Source organism: Rhinolophus sinicus, chromosome 15, assembly GCF_057876585.1.
Source record: "Rhinolophus sinicus isolate RSI-liver-muscle chromosome 15, RSI-T2T, whole genome shotgun sequence".
Classification (NCBI taxonomy): Eukaryota; Metazoa; Chordata; class Mammalia; order Chiroptera; family Rhinolophidae; genus Rhinolophus; species Rhinolophus sinicus.
Window position 1 is genome coordinate 82,569,919 of NC_142515.1, and position 23,482 is coordinate 82,593,400.

The 23,482-nt window shown below is 38.1% G+C and overlaps 1 long non-coding RNA gene across 1 annotated transcript; it reads left to right on the forward strand.

Annotated features, from left to right (window-relative positions):
• Nucleotides 1-275: 275 nt before the first annotated feature.
• On the forward strand, nt 276-19,602 carry LOC109449958 (uncharacterized). Its single transcript, XR_002137775.3, has 3 exons — nt 276-1,090; nt 16,960-17,105; nt 17,280-19,602. It is a non-coding gene; the product is annotated as an uncharacterized LOC109449958 (long non-coding RNA).
• Nucleotides 19,603-23,482: the final 3,880 nt, after the last annotated feature.

Consider the following 23,482-nt stretch of genomic DNA (forward strand, 5'->3'; position numbering starts at 1 on the left):
TCTTTACTGCTTCCTTTTACTCATCCCTCCCTCCATATCTCTCTCTCTCTCTCTCTCTCTCTCTCACACACACACACACACACACACACACATAATCTTCATTTGTATGTTAAAAGGATGAAAATCCATATGATTTAAAGTAGGCTCACATTTAAAGTTTGTCTCAAAAATGAAATACACCTGATAATACCCATATAATTCAAAGTGTGTTAGTCTATAGAATAGAGTTTTATGTTTAAGTTGATGCATTAAATGGCACAACACAATATATTGTCCTGTATTATTGTCTTGCAATTATTGAACAATATGTGGTGCACATTCATCCCACAGAGCATGTGGAGGTATTTTGAAATCTGCCAAGAATTAATCCCCTGAAAAGAACTTTAGAAGTGGCAAAACAGACCATGCAGGTGATGAGTAACTATGATGTGACAGTCCTCCAAAAAATTATATAGTAAAGTCTAATTTAAAAAAAACGACACGAGGTGAGTACAATCGCGTGTGGTCAAGGGATAAATGACATATAAACAAAAGTGCAAAATGCCTACTGTCTTATATAAAATACTCATGCAGTCTATTTTCACACATTAAAGTTTTTTAAAAATCATTTGCTAAGACAACCAAACTATCAGCACTTCTGTGCCTTTCAGAGAACTGCAAGAAGATTGCTAAAGGGAAGTCTGCTATATGTTTAAAATGATTTCTCAGGTTAAGATAACAAATTCAAAGGAATCAAAAGTTAGAGTAATTCTTCATATATATGAATATGAAATATACACATGAAACCGGTTTGGCATGGCGTCTAGTGTTACACTGCATGTGCATTCGAATTGCAGCGATTTCCAGGAAGAATTAACTCACAGCAGATCAGCCTGTTTGAAAAAGCAGACAGATTGGCTCCAATGCGAGGGCAGGTGGTGGGCGGTGGGTGTGGCGGCAGCGCTCTCTCCTGATTGGCTTTTCTCAGAGCGATCAGATGCCTGCGTTCTCGTGCAGAGGCTCACATGACCTCCAAGTCCAGACTGCATGTGCGTTAGCGAGGTGCCTCATCCAAGCTTCAGCAATGTTATTTGATCACCCACAACGTGAGGTATGACGTTTTCCGTAATTGACACTTCTTTTGTAACAGACTTAAAAAGTTTCAGTTTAAAAGAAGCTCAGCTTTTTATAGATGTTCAACAAACTAGTACTCTTGACAGGGCACCTGCTTCTCCTATGAGTTTAAAATGACGTAAGCAGAAAGTTAATTGTGTATACCTAAGGAAACAGCCAGAAACTCCAGAGCTCCACATGTAGGGAAACTCTCTGTTTCTCTTCCTTCCTATCTATCATCTCTTTCTATCATCTATCTATCCTCTATCATCTATCTAAGTATCTATCTATTATTTAGATTGAGGGCCTGCTATTTTCACACACTGGGCACTTTGCAATCCTTTCTGTATGTAATCATTACAAAAACACAGTGAGCTTAATAATATTCCCATTGTACAGATGAGGAAAGATAAAATTCAAGGAAGATCAAATAACAGTAACCACAAATCATACGGTGTGTTTTTTTCTTTAGTGATCCCAAAAAAGAAGGAAAATGTATTTGATGTGTTATGTTACAATGTTGCTGTAATTGCAAACCGGAAAAGCCTGGGAAGCAGATGTGTTTTGTACATGCAGAGCTATGATGAAATGCCTGGGCCCTAAAAGAGCATCAGTACTGAAATGGATTTGGTGTCTATCTCAAATATTATGTTTAATGTAGAAAAAAAGCATGACTGGTACAAATGAAATTTACAAATACAAAATCATAAATATAAAAAGGTTTTTAAAATATTTTGACTTTTAATAAGAAAAAACAAAACCAAGATGTTTACTAAAAATTCCCATAGAAGACTTTTCCACTGCTACCCACTCATATCCCGGCCTAAAACTGTAAACAAGGAGGAGCGCCAGCTGTGTCTGGATGGAGATGGGATGTGACAGGGTGGGGATGAGCATGAGGTCATAGCTATAGGAGCTGCCCTACTGGGTAGTTAAGTGGAGCTATTGATCTTGCAAGCCTCTTCTTTGATTCTTTACCCAACAAAGCTAAATTGAAAAAATTCCAAGTAGCAGTTCAAGGGACAATTAAACTCAGATGGAATATAGTTCTCCGTTCGTAAAGTTGGGTGTCATATTCTGGAAAAGTTAAAGTACAAATAAGTATTGTATTTAGCCAATTTGTTACTGTCTCCTTCCTTCACCCGGTTTGTTTTGGGGGTGAAGGAATTGTGGGGTGTGGAGAGAACTGCTTCAAATAATAATAGTGTGTTGTTAAATAATCCAGACATATTTTAAGGATTTTGGTTTTCTTGATTTGGGGATATTCATTCCCTCCCCTCTTCCAAACACAAAAGAAACGAAAAACAAAGAGAAAGAAGGAAATCATATTTTAATATCAGAATTAAAAGATCTGTCTAAATAAAGTGAAGAGCAATAAAAGATATACAAATTTTTTTAAAGTGAATTAAAAAAAGAAAAGTGTATTGCAATGGCCTGTCCTGGAATAAGACATTATGGTAAGGGGGACACGTCAGAACATACCAGAGAGACAGATGCTGTCACAGAGGAGCTACAACGGGCCAAGGGGGAGAAGGATTCCGGCCTTTCCTAGAAGACAGCTAATACAAACTAAAAAGAATGTCCCACAGATAACCTGGATTTATAATCCATGTTTATTTATAAGTAGCTTTTTTCTCCTTCCCCCACCAAAAAAACTTAAAAACTTAAGTTCAGGTAGAAAATCAAAGGAGACTTTCTATGAGACCTAGTTAATGACTTTTTTATGCAAGACCACAAATGTCTTTTGCTGAGGGCTTTATGTTCTGAGATAACTTCAGACAAATCATCAAAGTCCTAGACTGACAGAAGCAGACCTGACTCAGCACAGACATGTTTGAAGTGCCCCCTGCTGTCTTCCTAGGGACACTGTAACATCTAAAAAAAAAAAAAGTATTTTAAGGGGCTTGAAACAATTGACTTGAGTAATCATTAAGCTCTTGTATTGTTATTGGAAATTTTCTTGTTTCTTTTGTCAAATTATTTATAACAATGAAGGAAGGTATTGCTCTTCTCACCGCTGTGGTACTTCCCACAGCATCAGACTGAGAAGTTAGGTGGTTCTTAGTCAATCGTTGTTAGGTGAATTAATAACCCTGAGTAAAAGATGATCCAGTGCTAAGTGGGAGAGAAAGCAAGATATTATTTTATTTTAAATTTTCACTAGATTTAGTAATTATGAAACTTGGAGACACACCACACACACACACACACACACACACACACACACACCCTCCTTGCCATGATCCAGTCTAGTTGGACCAAATCTATCCAGTTAGGGAAATGGAGGATAACGTCATTTGACTGGAGCTTTCTGCTGGCCTCATATACTTCTCTTATTCCTTTTAATTGAATTTGTCATTATAAAAACAATATACTCTTGACCAAAATAAAACCACAAAAGACAAAATTTCAAGCAGTACAAAATTGTGTGCAAACGTAAGTCTTTCTCTGACTACAGACTTCCCATGCTCTAATCTCTCTCCAGAAGCAACTAGTTCCCTTTCTTGTGTATCTTTCTAGAAAAGTCTATATGCATTTACAAGCACAAATGTGTTTGTAAATGTGCGCATGTGTGTATATTCATCCTCATAGTCACAGCTTATTTTTTACAATAATGTCAGCATATTGTAAGCACTGTTCTGAAATTTCTTTTTTCACCTAATAATGTGCCTTAGAAATGAGATCATGCAGTAGGGCCCCTTTGTTTCTTTCTTTTTATGGTCATGTAAGATTTACGTCTATGGTTATACCATCATTTATTAAACTAGACACCTATTAATAGTTGTTTAGTTCTTTTGATAATATGAACCACGTTATAATAAACAAAGACAAATTCTTTGAAGTTATTCAGTCAAAAAGTATAAATATCTATCATTTATCATTTTAATAGTAAATCCACTGGGTCCTCTAATGAAACTGCACAAATTTACATTTCTACCTACAGTGTAGAAGAGTTCATTGATTGTGGACGTTCTAAACTATTTAGTGTCTACCAACCTGGAAAGTGAAAAATGATCTCATTTTAATTTTCATTTTAAATAATAGTAGCTAACTCTCATGTAGCACTTGCTATGTGCCAGGCATTCATTATTCTTAGAACTTGACATATATGACTGATGTAATATAAAAACACCTTTATTAAGATACAACTTACATATCACACAAAACATCCATTTAAGTTACAATTAAATTGCTTTTAGTATGTTCACAAAGCTGTGTAAACATGACCAATTTTAGAACACTTTAATTACACCCAAAAAAGCTCTGTACCTTTTAGCTGTCACCCCATCACCTCCCTCCCCCAACCCCAGCCCTGAGCTACTTTCTGTTTCTATAGATTTACCTATTCTAGACATTTCGTGTACATGGAATCATATAATATGTGGTTTTTCTGACTGGTTTTTTGCACTTAGCATAATGTTTTCAAGGTTCATCCATGAGTTGAAGCATGAGTCAGTACATTCCTTCTTATTGTCAAATAATATTCCATTGTATGGATATAACACATTTTATCTATCCATTTATCAGTAGATGTATATCTGGGTTGTTATCACTTTTTGGCTACTATGAATAATGCTGCTGTGAACATTTGTGTACAAGTTTTTGTGTGGACAATACATTTTTAATTCTCTTGGGTATATATGGAGGAATAGAATTGCTGGATCATGTAGTAATTATGTTTAAGTCTTTGAGAAACTACCAGGTTTTAAGTACCTCTTTCTTCATAGTTTCCCAGATTTCCCTCTGAGAGTTTGTCACCATCTCCTTCTGTTGCAAATTAGTGTTCATTTCTTGATTGTTATAACATGATATTATTTGCTGTCTGTCTATTGCATGAGATTGTGGCCTCACAAAGTTGAGGGTGAAATCCATTCATAGCCTCTGTCTCCTTAGCACCAAACACAGAGCTGAGTACCAAAGTAGGTACTCAAATATCTATGCGAACAAATGATTGACTAGTGGAAGGAAGGAAGGTGGAAGGAAGGAAAAAAGGAAGGAAGGAAGTGTTTAAAAGGTGAAAATCAGTATGTACTGTAAGGTATTTACATTTATCTCAAAACTTATTTTCTACTTTCCTTGGCAAAATTGTTAAATAAAAGAGCCAGAATTAAAAGGATAAACTGAAATATTTGAAGTCTTAAAGTGTATGTATGAATGAACATAACACTGTGGCTCTATTCACAAAGGAAGTGAAGATAAATGCCAGAAGTCAGAACCAAATGAGAAGGATCCAGATCTGAGTTGTATTGTCCTAAACAATTGTGATTATATGGCAGTGTTTTTACTTTTATTACATGACTTCGATATGGTATAGCAACTGATAAATTTTATAGGTGATTTTTTTCTCCTACTTGAATTGATATTTTAGTGTAAAACTAATTGCCATTTTTATAATTTTTTTGTCATCAGTGGTAAAGTTACAGTACTATTTTAGCAAAAACTTACATACATGTTGTCCAGTGCCAATTCCAATACCTTTCATTCAAGATATTGAAACAGTCTAATAACAATACAATGTATCACATAGGAGCAGATTTCACAGTTGTAAAGGCTAAGCCATCATACTCAGAATTGAGAATTTGCCTCGACCTGGACTGATTCTCAAAGAACCCTACAGGAAAATCAGCACACCAACTGATCTTCAAAATTATTTCTAACAGCTCTACTCTCTGACTTCACGTGTCAATTACCATGTTTCCTCTCACTACACAGGGATTTGATTGACCCTTGTCCAAATTCTACATGGCCATGTGAAGCCTACTGCACGTACCCTACCCTAGATGCACTATTTGGACCATTTCAAGCTACAAAAGTTCAATCCAGCTGACTTATTACCTAATAGCAATGTAAGAGGGACACAAATCTGCCAGGACCTTGACTCTATATTATCAAGGGCTTTCTCTGGAGGCCTTGAACCTAATTTGTCTGCTTGGCTGCCCGGGAGAAAACAGACAATCCATCGGTTCAGTCCTGCCTGAATGAGAAAGGCGTTTCCATCTCAGACTTCAGTTCTAGCAACTTTACTGAGGAGTTCCAAGGAAAGCAAATCTCCTTAGAACTCGGTAGAGAATAGGCAGCAAGGTCCACAATGAAAGGGAAGGAGACCACAAAAGATGTAGCTCTGTACCTATTCCTGTTTGCTAGGATTCTGGCCCCAGGGATCATTTTGACATCGCTGTCTCACATACCCCGAGATGGAATGTTTTGTTCACTCAAGCCCTGCAAATCCCTCTCTGTAATGTGCTGAAGCTGGTTTATATCAGCTTGCTAAAGCTGACTGTTAAATCTGTAGGAGTTTTGCAAGCAAGTTGATGGCACTTGTAGCTTGAAATGAGCCACCGAGGGACTGTTTACACCATGGAAATTGGCAAACAGTACCAAGAGAGCTGGCTGTCAAACATTTACTAGCAAACCACTTGTTCCTACCCTATAAACGCGTACATATAAATCAACGGTTCTCAACTAAAAATGATTTGGGCCTGCGGGAAATGTCTGGAGACATTTGTTTGTCCTAAGTGGGAGGAGGGGGGAGTTGCTAGTGCCATCTATTAGGTAGAAGCCAGCGATGCTGCTAAACATCGTACTACAAACCCACGTAACAAAGAATTCTCCAGCGCCAGATGTCAACAGTGCTGAGATTGAGACTCGTTGGTGTGAACCTTGAGAAAGTAGAGCTTCCTACTGGGATGTGCTCATTTAGACCAAAATAGATTCCCAGTAATGGAACTGACTAGGCTATTCCTGTAATCAGTCTCTCCTTGTCCATTAAAAGGTTTCATGTGATCACCTACAACCATTGCTAATGCTCATGTATTAAAAATTAACTTTGCAGGAACTTCACACATGAACTCTTGCTACCTCTTCTGCATTAGTCATATCTACTCAGAGTGCAGTCCTGCCCACCCCCCAATGACCTGTATCTCACGCCTCTTTCATCCTATTTTGGTGACATTCTGCTACCTGCAACCAACCCCTATCTTAAAAACAAAACAAAACAGATTTATTGAGATATAACTCACATATCATACAATTCACCCATTTAAAGTATACAATTCAATGGCTTTTAGCATATTCACAGAGTTCTGCAACCATCACCACAATAAATTTTACAGCACTTTCATCACCTCAAAAATAAACTCCTGGCCGGCTGGTGGCTCAGGGTGTTGGAGCTCCATGCCCCTAACTCCGAAGGCTAGCGGTTCGATTCCCACATGGGCCAGTGGGCTCTCAACCACAAGGTTGCCCGTTCAACTCCTCGAGTCCCGCAAGGGATGGTGGGCAGCGCCCCCTGCAACTAAAATTGAACATGGCACCTTGAGCTGAGCTGCCGCTGAGCTCCCGGATGGCTCAGTTGGTTGGAGTATGTCCTCTCAACCACAAGGTTGCCGGTTCGACTCCCGCAAGGGATGGTGGGCTGCACCCCCTGCAACTAGCAATGGCAACTGGACCTGGAGCTGAGCTGCGCCCTCCATAACTAAGACTGAAAGGACAACAACTTGAAGCTGAACAGCACCCTCCACAACTAAGATTGAAAGGACAACAACTTGACTTGGAAAAAAATCCTGGAAGTACACACTGTTCCCCAATAAAGTCCTGTTCCCCTTCCCCAATAAAATCTTTAAAAAATAAAAATAAAAAATAAAAATAAACCCCAACCCTATAACCAGTTAATCCCAATTTCCCCCAAGGTCCCCAGCCCTAGGCAACTATTAATCTACCTTCTGTTTTTATAGATTTGCCTAGTTTCAATATCTCTATGAGTGGAATCACATAATATGTGGTTTTTTGTGATCATGTCGAATCATGTGTCAGTACCTCATTTCTTTTTATAAACAGTAATATTCTATTGTATGGATATACCACATTTTATTTATCCATTTATCAGTTGATGGACATTTGGGTTGTTCCCACTTTTAGCTATTTTGAATAAACATTCCTGGATACAAGTTTCTGTATCGACATATGTTTTCTCTTAGGAGTAGAATTGCTGAGTTTAATGGTAACCCTATGTTTAATCATTTGAGGAACTTCCAGACTATTTTCTAAGGTAGCTGCACCAGTGTTGCATTTCTACCAGCTGTATATGAGGGTTCCAATTTCTCCATCTCCTCACCAACACTTGTTATTATGTCTTTGATTATAGACATCCTAGTTGGTATGAAGTGGTATCTCGTGATTTTGATTTACATTTATGTAATAGCTAATGATATTGAGCATCTTTTTGTGTGTGTGTTGGCCATTTGTATATCTTCTTTGGAGAAATGTATATTCAGATCTATTGCTTGTTTTTTAATTGGGTTATCTGTGTTTTATTATTGAGTTTAAGTGTTTTTCATGCATCTCAGATACAATTCCCTTATCAGATATATGATTTACAAATTTTTTTCCCATTCTGTGAATTATCTCCTCACATTCTTGATTGCACCCTTTGAAGGACAAAAGTTTTTAAATTTTGATGAAGTCTAATTTATGAATTTTTTTCTTTTATAGTGTGTGTTTTTGGTGTCATATCTAACGATGTTACATTGTCTAATCCAAGGTCACAATGATTTACTCATATTTTCTTCTAGTCTTAACTCTTACATTTAGATTTACAATCTATTTTAGGTAAACTTTTATGTGTGCTGTGATATAGAGGTCCACAATTATTCTTTTACGCATGGATATCCAGTGTCCCAGCATCAATAAAATAACTATTTTTTCTCCAACCTTGTCAAAAATCAGTTGACCATAAATGTAAAGATTTCTGTGTTCTTGATTTTATCCCATTGGGTATATCTCTATCCTTTTGCCTATACCACACTATGATTGCTATGGTGTGTGGTAAGTTTAAAATCAGAAAATATGAGTTTTCTAACTTTGTTCTTTCTTTTAACGTTGGTTTGGTTATTCTGAGTCCCTTTGATTTACATATGGTATTGATTTCTAATTTTATCCCATTGTGGTCAGGGAACCTACTTTGTATAATGTAAATCCTTTTAAATTTGCTGAGGCTTGTTTTATGGTCTTACATATGGTCTAGCTTATAGAATATTCCATGTACACTTGAGAATGAATATTGTGCTATTGTTGAATGAAATGTTCAGTAGATATCTGTGTCACATATATTTTTAACTTTCTGTATATTATGATATTTTAACACCTTAAAAAACCTTTCTGGTTTTCTATTTTCAAGTTCACTTATCCTTTCTTCTTTATGTAATATCTTTTATTAATCCCATTCAATCATTCTTTTTAATTGAGAGTGTACTTTTAATCTGAGATTGTGAATCTGAGACTACAACTCTTTTTTTTTTAATTAAAGCTTATTGGGATGACAATTGTTAACAAAGTTACATAGATTTAAGGTGTACAATTCTGTAATACATCATCTATATATCACATTGTGTGTTCACCACCCAGAGTCAGTTCTATTTCCATCAATATATATTTGATGCTCTTTACCTTCATCTACCACCCCCCTCCCCCCTTACCCTCTGGTAACCACTAAACTATTGTCTGTGCCTATGTTTTGTTTCTTCGTTTGTTTTTCCTGTTCTTTTTTTTGTTTTCAGTTTTATATACCACATATCAGTGAAATTATATGGTTCTCTACTTTTTCTGTCTGACTTGTTTCGCTTAGCATTATAATCTCAACATCCATCCATGTTGTCACAAATGGCACTATTTCATCTTTTCTCATGGCAGAATAATATTCCATTGTGTATGTATACCACAACTTCTTTATCCAATCATCTATCGAAGGACACTTTGGTTGTTTCCGTGTCTTGGCCACCGTAAATAAAGCTGCAATGAACATCGGAGCACACATATCTACAACTTTTATTACAGTTATCCTATCTCCCTGATACTCCTTACTCTTTCCGCATACATCCATTTTTTTCTGTAGATTTTTTAAACATGTTTTTCATAGTTATTTTAAAATTTTTGTCTGTTGATTTCAATATTTGAGTCATCTGTGGATCTGTTTTGCACAGCTTTTTCATGCCTACCAGCTATCATCTCTCCTCTGGGTTGTTTAGAATCTTGGCCCATGCAAGTGTAGTTCAGAAGTCAGCAAAGAACTTAAAAGGGATTTATATGGAGAGTTGATTGATTGCCTTTTATATTACTCTGTAACAAAATATATATTTTGAAATTAAGTTAATTTTTGGTAAGAATAAGATTCTAAGAGTTAAAATTTTATTTTGAATTGAAATACAATTATAATTACACAGTTAATCAAATATATTACAAATGTTAAATAGAAGACTATAAAAATACAACTTTATTGGAAAAACAGTTTTTAATGAATAAATGGGTGTTTTAAATTTTAATTTACATATGTATGGGTTAAACGTTAGTTATTGCTAGAATGATTCAGGGTACATTTTCAATTTTATTCTTAGGGGCTACATACATAAATTTTATATGTATAAGCATTAGGAATCTTTTTTCATGTAAGTAAATAGGTAGAAACGGAGAAAATTTAATAATACTAATGTCATTCTGTTCTTAGAATTCCTTTGTTATTACATGTAAAAATCACATACTGATCTCTCATTAAAAATGACTATTAAGAAACATTTGCTTATAACTGGATTAGGTCCTTCTACTTTTTTTGTTGTTTTTTTTAAAGAAAACAAAGAACTTGAAAGATATTTTACCCAAAGTAGAGTCATATATTTTCTCAACACCAGATACCAATATTTTGAATTGTCCCATCGTTTAGTATCCCTAAGGATTTTATGCCTCAGGGCAAAGTACTCAATAAATGCTAGCTATTATTAGCACTATATGTCCCAGCTAGCCCTCAAGGCACTGACTAAACCCCTAGTGTGATAATTTTTTTTTATCTTCAGCATATCAAACAATTGACAGTTTCTATTGGACTATAGACCTACTTAGATCATTCCTATCTTCTTTATGAAAACGTCCTTCACACTTCCAGCCCTCAGCAGAACTCTTCAAGCATGATAAACTATTTCACATGATATAAGGATTACATACTCTTTTATACTGTTTCATTTATGTGTATTAAGCATGTGGCTCAAATCAGATTTCCCCTTTCTGAGGACAGCAATTCTGTTGTAGTTCTATATACTGCTCATCTACCTCATAGATGAACATTTAATTCGTTTTTTAATAACATATAACACATGTGCTATGTTGCCCTTTCAAATTGTGTTTCTTGCTTTTGATCAGCATAAATTGGATTTCTTGTCTCACAAGAATTTTCTCATTCTCACTTGATTATGATTTGCACTAAATTTCCAAGAAACTCCGTCTTAGGAATTACACAATGCCTCAATTTCAGTCTCAAAATTGAGGAGAGAGAAGGGAAAGAACATTTAGCTCCTGAATGGAACTAATACTACTTCCATAACAATCATTACAATCAACTGCTTTGCATTCTTATTAATAGTATACCTGAGTATTGTGAATATACTTGTAAATAAATAAGAGAATGAAATATATAATAATAGATACAGAAATTATCTAATTATCCTGATTGATTTTATATTATTTTTTTAAAGATAGAAGAGTCCATGTAAAACTATAGATGCCTAGTATAAATGACCAGCCAGCACTCTATCCCAACTTTTCTGTAATAATTTAAACTATTTGAATATAGTGTCAGTTCTGACAAACTATACTGAAAAAAAAACAAATGCATGTTCCTTCATTAATCACTTCCTTATTTATTTTTCATTCATTTCTTTATTCATTATACATTTATTTAAAATGTGTGAGTCATGCGAAGATGAATGAATATAATTCATGGCCCCTGTCTTGAGACTCCTCTGTTTCTGAATAGTAATATGTTAACTGGAAAATCACCCTCCTTATCTCCACCCCTCCCTCCAAACAAATGTGGATGAAAAAGGGGCTACATACTAAATCTGACAAGCTCAGGGGAGGCCTGCATAACAGGCCCTACAAACGCAGAGACCAAAATTAACCGCATAGGATGGTCTGAACATAAAAATTCCTAACTAAAATCAGGTCTTGGCTGGTAGTCACATCCTTGGCCTGTAGCTTCCTTGACAAAGGTCAATCTTTACCTTAAGTGAGCCTGTCTATTATCTTTTTGCATCTTAGATAACACAACCTTGGAATGTCAGAGTAATCCCTTTTTCCAGAACCCTCAGGGCACAACCCACCACACCAGAGCAGGAGACCACAGAATCCCTCATTGTTGTTCTTGTCCCTTGATTACCATTTCTATGTGCAGTAAAATGCTAACTAATAACTATCCCGTACCCACCAATGCAAAAGAAGTATCTGTCTCTCCAATTTGCTTTTTATCCAATCCCAGAGATTTTCCACTTTGCTTTCTCCCACCCACTTAATCTACCACCAGTGGATTTCATGTAACCTTCCTCCTTTGATTCTAATGTATAAAATAAGTTGCAAAACCGCCATTTTCCGGAGCATTTTCTCAGTCCGTTGAGATTTTGGTTCCTGGCAATTGTCATCAGTTTGGCTCAAATAAACTCTTAATAAGTTTTCTCTTAGGCTGGATATTTTTTTCATCGACACAAACAAACAAATAAACCAATATGCTGAACTTTCAGTAAGTATGTGGTATTCTCAAAGTCACCTAGAAGTTTAGGAATGTGGTCTAGAGCAGCATTTCTCAACTCTTTTTTAATTTTCTCCCTTTTTTTTTTTTTTTAGGATTCCTTACAAACATTTCTTTTCCTAACACTCCCTACCCTTGACATTTCAATAGCACAAGTGTGCTGTCTCTCTGTTTATGTACTTTGGTCCTTTAGAGGCTCACACACCATACTAATAGCTGAGATTTTTTCACCCCCTAAAAGCATATTTTGCCCCCTAAGAGGAGTGATATTACTCCCCTTGAGAATGCATGGTCCTGAGTTTAAGCCACCACACAGTCTGTGGGGTGTTTGGCTGGCTCTCATATGTATTCCTTGACTAGAAATAAGATGTCATTGAGAGTCTTCAGAAACTGCTAAATGCTAGAGATGTACCTTTATGCAAGAGAGTCATTGACCTTGACCTCCTGGAGTTTTACAGTTTATTAAATTGCAAAAATAATTTTAAATTATTATTACGGCTTCTGCTTCCAGATAAGGCGGAACAAGTAACAGTGAGTCATATGTCCTACTGCAATATTAGTAAAAAGAACGAATAAATCATATTTTCAAAGGCATTAGACAGCTGTGATAGCAAAGAGGACTAGATGAACTGAAATTCCAGAAAGGAAAAAGCCTATGTTAGGTGCACTGATTATTGGGAGACAGTTTCTTTGCTAGGGGCTGAAAACTGGGGTTATTGTAGGCAAATAGCTGTTAAAATTATTCAGACACTTGCTAAAGAATGGTGAGGCAGACTTTATTCAGGGGAGCTATCAAGATAAGTATAAGAACTATTGCAATGGGGTATTTTTTGTTTTTTGTTTTTTGTTTTATTTATATTGGGGAACAGTGTGTTTTTCCAGGACCCATCAGCTCCAAGTCAAGTCCTTGTTTTCAATCTAATTGTGGGGGGCGCAGCTCAGCTCCAAGTCAAGTCATTGTTTTCAATCTAATTGTGGGGGGCGCAGCTCAGCTCCAAGTCAAGTCGTTGTTTTCAGTCTAGTTGTGGAGGGTACAGCTCACTGGCCCATGTAGGAATCGAACCGGCAACTTGAATGTTATGAGCACCGTGCTCTAACCAACTGAGCCAACAAGCCGCCCCTGCAATGGGATTTTACAACAGGGGAATATGTCAGAATATGACAAGGAAATGTGGGAATTTATAGTCAAAGAGCTGAGTGAGGGTCTGTGAATGGAAAATTACTAAGAGGCAACATAAAGTGACCGAATAAGATTCTTGCTGAAGGTTGGCCAGGGTGATCAGACATTACCTGAGGAATGGTGAAGGATGAGAAACCTGATCATGTATCTGGGGTGATCAGATATTGAGCGTGGCGGATTCTGGCTATACTGACTTAGCAAGATTTTGCTAAAATTGTGCTCTAGAAATCATGCCCAAGGATGGATGGGACCTAGTTGAAACAGAGCTCAGAGGAACCTGATTAGAGTTTGGTGGAGAGAATCTTTGTCAGGGTTCTTTCTGGAGGAAATAGTTGCCAACAGAAATTTTGATGGCTGTGTGGGCTGGTGTGACAAACTAGAAACTCATGGCCTCTTCTCCAAATGGGACGTTTAATAAGTAATAGGGTGGCACAGGAGGTTGAGGAGCTTGGGAAGCAAGCACTGTCTTCTGAAATCCCGTGGTACTGACAAGAAAAAAATTCTACAAAGTTCTAAATTAAATTACAATGGGCCCCAACAGTGAGAGAAAGAACATAGAACAGTTAGCCTGTGAATAACCTGTGAATTGCTGTGAATGCACCAGCTGACAAAAGACTGCTCACATGCATGAATGTGTGTTGGAGCTTTGAATCAACCACTAGGCATCTACCAGCCAACGACTAGATGGGCCATTGGGATCTTGGATCCACATGAACATTCAGGACTGTTGCTTCTACCCAATCATTTCTTCCTTACAGACTGTGCACTTATCACAGAACTGCCCCCATCTCACCTTATCCCTTCCTCCTTATTTGTAGCCAATGTAAATTCTTTCAAAACAACTTACATCTTTCTTCCTCAAAACATAATGTTTAAAAACACTCCTCCACTCCAGGATGGAGACATGTTGCCTTCTCCACCTAGCACTGCTGCTGGTGGATTAGACTTCATGCCCTTCTTTTAAAAGTCTTTCAGTCATGGAAGTTAACTGTTTTGTTTAACGGTGCTTAGGAGACAAATCTTCCCTACAGACACATGAGAGGTCTTCACCTCAAGATATTTTCCAGATTTTGAATCTTTTGAGCTGCAAGCAAGAAAAGTAAACAAAACACCTCTGATGGACCAAAATTATGTGACTGAGGACACGAGAGATCTGTCAGGCTCTCAGTCAAATGTGGAGGGGTGTTCCATGCTCCAAGAGAAGACTGAGCTGGAAAAGCAGAGTAAAATCTCCAGGTTCTACTGCTACTTAGGAGACAATTTCTTGTCTTGTTTCAGTACTAGAGAGAGGGGGGTCTTGCATTACACATGTGGCTAGCCTCCCCATCAAGGCATCTGCTAGATAGTGAGGCTGCCTGGGTAAGAGTCTAAAGAGCTAAGCTAAACCTCCAAAGGACAGAACAGAATCTCCTCAGTGGTTAAAGACCTGAAGAGATAGAAATCTGCCAGATTCTCAATGAAGAACTTGAAAGAGTAATGTCTAAGGAACATGCACAAACCAAGGGAGACTGGGCCTACCTAACAATGTACCCTACCCCAACTCAACTCAGTTCTTTATTAGCATCCATTTAACAGAGGAAAGGTAAGGATATTTGACATTATCTTCAGTTTCTAGGGCTCTCCGGTAAAAATGCCCTGTATATAATAACAACTTGTGAGAACCCAAATAGGCAGTAAAATGTGACCAACAATCAATAAATAAAAACATGTAATAAAAGTACAGACCCAAAGATGATCCAGACATTGACGTTAGCAGATAAGGACTTTAAAGCACCTATCATAACTAGGTTGAAGAGAACAATGGGCAAGATGTATGAAAATGATGAAAGATGAAGAATTTTAACTGAGGACTGCAAACTATAAACAAGTAATCAAATGTACATTTTAGAACTTAAAATAAAACATATAAAATCAAAAACTCATTTGGGGGTGGCCGGTTAGCTCAGTTGGTTAGAGCACGGTGCTCTTAACAAGGTTGCCGGTTCGATCCCCACATGGGCCACTGAGAGCTGCGCCCTCCACAACTAGATTGAAACAACTACTTGACCAGGAGCTGATGGGTCCTAGAAAAACACATTTAAAATAAGTAAAAGTTTTAAAAATAATAAAAAACAGTATTGAAAAAAAGAACTCATTGGACAAATTTAACAGCAGCTCAGATATAGCAGATAACAGAATTAGTGAATTTTGACACAGAACAATAGAAAATACCAACACTGAAGCACAGAGAGAAAAAAATAACAGATCAGATTATAAAATATATGTGTTTGTATAGCCTGGTGAGCCAAGTATGGCTTTTACATTTAAAAGAAGAATAATGGCAAACTATTATTATTATATCTGGTTTTATTGAGGTATAATTAATAAATAAAATTGTATAGTCTTAAGGTGTACATGTGATAGTTTGATATACATTGTGAAATGATTATCTACAACCTGTTATTGTACAAATCAGTGAGTTGAGGATGGTTTTAGATTTTTAAATGGTTTCAAGGAAGCAAACAAGAACATATGATAGAGACTGTGTGTGACCTGCCAACATCTGAAATATTTATTATCGACCCTTTCAAAATGAATTTGCTGACTTTGAATTAAATTCTCCACTTCAGGTACTTGCTATGAAGGAAAAGACAATTAAATCATACAAAAAGGAGCTTCAAACAACAAAAATTGCTCAAGTTTTAGATAACATGTTAAACTCCATTTAATCCTGGTGTTTTTAATTTCCTCTCTTTTAATTCTTACCTTATATCTGCTTGACTAATAGGTTTCTGGAAGGTAATAGCACTCCATTATGTTTCTATTTAATTTCTTAGAATCCTTTTATTTCTGTTTTACTCTGAACTTTTTTTGATCATAATGAACTTAATAGAGTTCATTACTATTTATTCTAGATAATAGTTAAAACAGTTGTTTCTTTCAAATAAAGGATGTGACAGTTGTGTTCACCCAATTAGATAGTTTTGTCTTTTTTTCCCCCATTGAGCTTGTACACAGAATGAATACAAAGGCAGCCAATACTCACATTGTACTCAGTACGTGACTTTGAAAAATAGTATTTATCAACCATCTACAAGTAACCAGAATGTACTTCAACTTTGAATAAATCTTTTATGCTTAGCCGTGTGTCAAGTTGAAAGCGGCTTGGAGTAGGAACCACTATGATTGCTTATCAAGCAACTTGTCTGACTAAATAACAAAAAGAAAGCAAGAAGTGAAGCAAGAAAGAAAGATGGCAGAAATAAATGAATGGATGAAAAGACAAAGGTAAGTGCTGTTTGACCCTTAGACAGAGGGGTGGGACTTACATTTTAAGTGTGGAAATATTGGTTAAATGTACAGGACCCAGCTTATCTGCCACTCCAGATTCATATGTTTTCACCTATATCTTCCCACCTCTGTGTCCCCAGCTTCACTCGTTTGCCCTTTTTTTCTGGCCAGAGCAGTCCTTGAAATGGCTCAAGCTGTTGTTGTGATAAAACTACTGACAAGAAGAGTTCACATACTTGTGTTCTGGGTGGTTGGAAATCCCAGTAGATGCCTGAAGGGACCAGGTAACACAACCCAGAAGTGTGGAGGACCTAGTGTGCTGTTGGGAAGACTTTGACCAATGGAAGAGGAAAATGGGAAGAAACCTGCTGATAAATTGTTAATTTTTCCTCCCACGGACTGGCTCTTCCTGGATGCAGTAGTTTTATATCATTATCAGGAGATATCCTACAAGACCAACAAACTGATTTGGCCATTTCTATAATGTACCCCTCGTATTTGCTTTTCCTTCTTCCCTGCCACCTCCCAGTAAAGAAATAGCACAGAAGCCTTTGTCTCAAGCATTGTCTTATAGGGAACCCAAGCTAAATCATCAGGGAATTAATTTATAAATCTGTCTCCATAGCTACAGAGGTTAGCAGTTTCATATTCATTTAGTAAAGGATGAACCAAGAAAATTGTATGTTCTAGGTTTCCTACTTCCTAAATATCAACTATTAGCAGAAATAATACAAAATTTTTGAGACTTGAATCACCTTTCTGGCCTACTTCTTTTAATGATGCAGAGGATTATTAAAAAGCATTGTTTGTGATAAATTATTATATTTATTTGTTGTCTCATGAGGGAAGTCCTCTGCATTTTATATGAGATGAAGAATCTAACCCCTCAATAGCTGTATTTAGAACCGTATTTTATATCCTGAATCCCTAAGAGGGCAACTCCACTGTTGGATGATAACCAGGAACAATAAGTTTCCTCCAGTTTAGGTACAGATCCAACAGAAGTAAAGAATCTTTACAAGAAGTTTGTAATGAGGAGTAATGAGGGTCAGAAAATGGATGTTTAAGTAAGGTGATGATCTACCCTGAATCTTTTGTTGTTTAAAAAAACTGTGTAGCAGAAGCAGTAAAAGAATAACAGAGGGGCACAAGATGAGAAAATTCACATGATTTTGTTCTTTTTAGTCTAGCTTTCATATATAAACTTAATTAGTAGAAGTTCAGTATGAAATAGCTATCCAAAAGGATCTGTTTTATGTCAGTGAAACAAGCTGAGGTAAGAAGTTAGAAATGAGAATGCCTGATACCTACGGTATACTAGGTATACTCAGCAGCAATACTAAGTAGCATCCACCTCTGAGAACAGTATAAGTAGTTAGGTCTGTACTTCCTTGGGTATATCATCAGACCGAATTATTATTTATAGATTATATATATCATATCAGTAGTAGTGTTGGGTAGGAAAGACTGAGATTCACTCTGGCTGCAAACCCTACTCCTGCCACAGTACATTACAATCAGGAGGGAACCTCCAACTCCATCTCCCTGAGGAATAAAGAGTTTGGACCACACATTTTGTGACCCAACTTTCAGTAAACTAGCAAAATACAAAATCAACATACAAAAATCAGTTGCATTTCTTTACATCAACAACAATCTGTCTGAAAAGAAAATCAAGAAAACGGCCCCATTTACAATAGTGTCAAAAACAATAAAATACTTAGGAATAAATTTAACCATGGAGATTAAAAGTCTGGACACTGATAACAATAAAACACTGATGAAAGAAATAGAAGAAGACACAAGTAAATGAAAAGATACTTTGTGTTCATGGATTGGAAGAATTAATATTGTTAAAATGGCCATACAATTCAAAGCAATATACAGATTTAATGCAAAATTCCAATGGCATTTTCACCGATATAGAAAAACAATCTTAAAATTCATATGAAACAACAAAAGAATACAAATAGCCAAAGCAATCCTGAGAAAGAACAAAGTTAGAAGCAGCACACTTCCTGGTTTCTTTATTTTTTATTTTTCAATTACAGTTGACAAACAATGTTATATTAGTTTCAAGTATACAATACATGATTAAACATTAATGCAACTTATGAAGTGTTTACCCCCAATAAATTCAATACACATCTGACATCATACATAGTTATTGTAATACTACTGACTATATTCCCCATGTTATACATCCCCATGACTATTTTGTAATTACCAATTTGTACCTCTTAATCCTCTCCTCCCTTCACACATACCTCAACCTCTACCACCCAGCAACCATCAAATGCTTTCTGTATCTATGAGCTTGTTTCTGTTTGTTTAGCTCTCTAGATTCCACATATAAGTGAAATCCGATGACATTTGTCTTTGTCTGATTTACTCCATTCAGCACAATACCCTCTAGGTACATGTTGTTGCAGATGGCAAGATTTCTTTCTTTTTTATGGCTAAGTAATATTCCATTGTATATATGTACCACCTCTTCTTTATCCATTCATCCACTGGATGGGCACCCAGGTTGTCTCTTTATCTTGGCTGTTGTAAATAATGCTGCAATGAATATATGGATGCACATGTCTTCTTTGATGTAGTGTTTTGGGTTTCTTTGAATAAATACCCAGAAGTGGGATTACTAGGTCCTTCTTTGTCTCTTGTTACAGCTTTTGTTTTAAAGTCTATTTTGTCTGATATAAGTATTGGTTCTCCAGCTTTTTTTTTTCCATTTCCATTTTCATGAAATAACTTTTTCTATCCCTTTACTTTCAGTCTGTGTGTCTTTTGATCTGAAGTGAGACTCTTGTAGGTAGCATACGTAAGGGTTTTGTTTTCTTATCCATTCAAGAAGCTTATGTCTTTTGATTTGTGTATTTAATCCATTTACATTTAAAGTAATTGCTGATAGATATATAGTTATTGCCATTTTATTATTCATATTCTTTATCGTTTTCTTCTTCTTAAAAAAGTCTCTTTAACATTTCTTGTAATACTGATTTGGTGATGATGAATTCCTTTAGGTTTTTCTTGTCTGAGGGCTCTTTATCCGTCATTCAATTCTAAATGATAGCTTTGCTGGGTAGAGTAATCTTGGTTGTAGGTCCTTGCTTTTCATCACTTTGAATATTTTGTGCCAATTACTTCTGGCCTGCAAAGTTTCTGTTGAGAAATCACCTGACGGTCTGTGCTTCCTGGGCTTGTATGTCAATTTTCTTCACCAGGTTTGGGAAGTTTTCTGTCATTATTTCTTCAAATAGTTTTTCCATTTTTTGCTCTCTCTCTTCTCTTTCTGGTACCCCAATGATACAAATGCTGTTATACTTAATGTTGTCCCAGAGGCCCCTTAAGCTATGATCATTCTTTTGAGTTATTTCTGCTGTTCTAATTAGGTGTTTTTTACTACCTTAACTTCTAAATCATTGATTCAATCCCCTTGTCATGCAGGGAGTCACGTGGGGTCTCTGGTCCCGCTCCCCACATAAGAATGCAGGACATGGTGAGGCCAAAAAGGAACAACTATGGAGCCATAGGTAAAAGAGCCATACCACTATACTCTCGCTGGTGGTTGGGTTGGAGAAATAGGAAGCAGGAGCCACAGAATCCGCAATCCACACTCTGCTACACTCTGCGCTTGCTAGCTTAGCCACGGCAGTTATATCAGCGGCTAATGGCTAACCAGCAACAGCCGATGGCCAACTAGTCACAGCTGATGGCCACCTACTACCTGAGCCAGCACCTTTCCATGTGAGGCTGAGAGCCTAGAAAATGCTCTCTGGGGCTCTGTCCCCACATTCCACCCCTATAGGGTCTCGCCTCATAATCTACAGACAGCATCTTCCACGAGGGTCCCTGTGCGAGGAGCCTGGAGGTGAATGCAGTATCCCGGACACAGCCAGGGTTTCTCAGGGCACCAACAGTTCTTCTGAGCACAGCCAGACTTCCTGGGCTTCTTAGGGTACCACCAGTCTCCCCAGGCACCGCCAATTCCTCTCAGGGCACTGCCACTCTCTCTGGGCCTCTCAGAATACTGTGCTGGAACAACAGCGACTCACAGTCAAGGTGCTTATATATTCTCAATGGCAGCTGGTCAAGACACAAAAGCCAACATCTACCAGTTCTACTACATGGTGATGTGTTCCCAAGCAAACAGTCCAGCAGTCCATTAAATTAGGGATAGAAGGCAATTCCCCATAGCCCATAATCATTCGTCAGGGCTGTCCTGGGGGTGAGGGACGACCTTGACCTCACCCTCATCTCCCATGGAGGACTCAGCAAGCGTTTCCTCCTGGGACTACAAGTCCTGCATCCGGGCTGCCTCAGCAAGAACTTCCCAGCCCACAGGGCCACAATAACCTTCGATTTCTTCGGCCTCTGCTGGTCAGAGAACCGTCCACGTCTTTCCACCCCTCCACGGGGGTCCAGCTCTCCAGCAGCTGCTCCTCCTGGTCTTTCTGAGACTGAGTATCCACACGCACAAACTGCTCCACCACCCTTTGGAGAGCTTTGGCTGACACCGTTCCCTGATCGCGAAACTGAGCTTTCATAACATATAAACTGCTCCACTACCCATTTGGGGATTCTGGCTGACACTGTACCCTGCTCGCTGTGCCATGTGTCATGCAGGGAGTCATGCGGGGTCTCGGTTCCGCTCCCCACATAAGAACGCAGGACATGGTGAGGCCAAAAAGGAACACCAAGGGAGCCATAGATGGGGGAGTCACACCACTATAGTCTCGCTGGCGGCTGGGTTGGAGACACAGGAAGCAGGAGCCACAGAAACTGCAATCCACACTCCTCCACACTCTGAGCTTGCTAGCGTAGCCACGGCAGTTATATCAGTGGCTAATGGCTAACCGGCAACAGTTGATGGCCAACTAGACACAGCTGATGGCCTCCTACTACCCGAGCCAGCACCTTTCCATGTGAGGCTGAGAGCCTGGAAAATGCTCTCTGGGGCTCTGTCCCCACACCCCTACTCCATCTTATCTACTGTTGATTCCCTCTAATGTATTCTTCATTTCAGTTATTGTATTCTTCATTTCTGATTGGTTCTTTTTCATGTTTTTTATCTCCATTTTCATGTTTTCTAGCTCTTTGTTGAAGTTCTCACTGAGGTCATTGAGCATCCTTATAACCATTGTTTTGAACTCTGCATCTGGTAGATTGCTTGTCTCTGTTTTATTTAGTTTTTGTTTGTTTGTTTGTTTTTCTAGATCTTTGTTCTGATATTTCATTTGGGACATGTTTGACCATTCTACCCTTTGGATGTATCCCTTTGTGGGGGTAACTGTGTGGTGTTCTGGTGTGGTCTGACTGGCCACCAGGTTCGTTGGTTCTGGGGCATCCTGGGAGGGGCTCTGGGGCAGACAAAGTTCTGTTTCTGTTTGTGCTCTGCCTGGGGCCATTTGGTATGAGCTACAAAGTGATCTGCAGATGGTTGCCACTTGTACTGGGTTTGGAGGTGCCTATGAGAAGCTAAGCAGCAAACTGAGGCCGGCTGCCATAGCACCCGGCTTGTGGCTGCTTAGCAAGAGGTACAGAGCACTCCAAGGCCAGATGCTACTTGTTTGGGGTTTGTGAACCTTTGAGAGATTTTAGGAAAGTCCTCAGCATGAGCCAAGATAGGCCATTTGGATAGAAAAGACACTGTAAGGGGCCTGGGTCAGCCCACAAGTTTGGTGGGTTGGGGTCTCAGGAAATCACCAGGGTGGGATGAATGGTGTAAGGTTGATGGAGACTCAGATATGATTCCTTTCTGTGTCTGCATGCTGGTTGCAGGGGAGGGCTCAACAAAGGAACAATGGCTTCTGAGAGCACTTCTGTCTGGGAGAGCACTTCTGTCTGGCTCTCCTGCCCTCACCCTGAAGCTAGACAATTCAGTTCCCCTTCCAATGTCTCTGGTTCTTTTCATGCTGCTGCCCCAGAGTTGGAGCTCAGAGTAAATTCATGCATGGGCCCTTTAAGAGGAACACCTAGGCCTCTGATAGCACTCCGTCTCACTCAACCACAATCTCCAGTAGTTTTCGCAGCCAGAAGTTGTGGAGACTTCACTTCCCAACACTGGAACCCTGGGCTGGGGAGCCCCGTGTGGGGCTGGTATCCCTTGCTCCTTAAGGGGGACCTCCACAGTGGAGACATACCTCCTGATGTATCTCCTGCCACACATGGGTGTAGGATTAGCCAGTTCTGCATCTCCACCTCTCCTACCAATCTCAAAGTGGCTTTTTCTATATATCCTTAGTTATAAGACTTCTGTTCAGTTGGACCTCAGGCAATTTTCAATGATGGTTGTTCTGTAGTTTAGTCGTAATTTTGATGTGGTCATGAGAGAAGACGAGCACAGCACTTATCTATTCTGCCATCTTGAC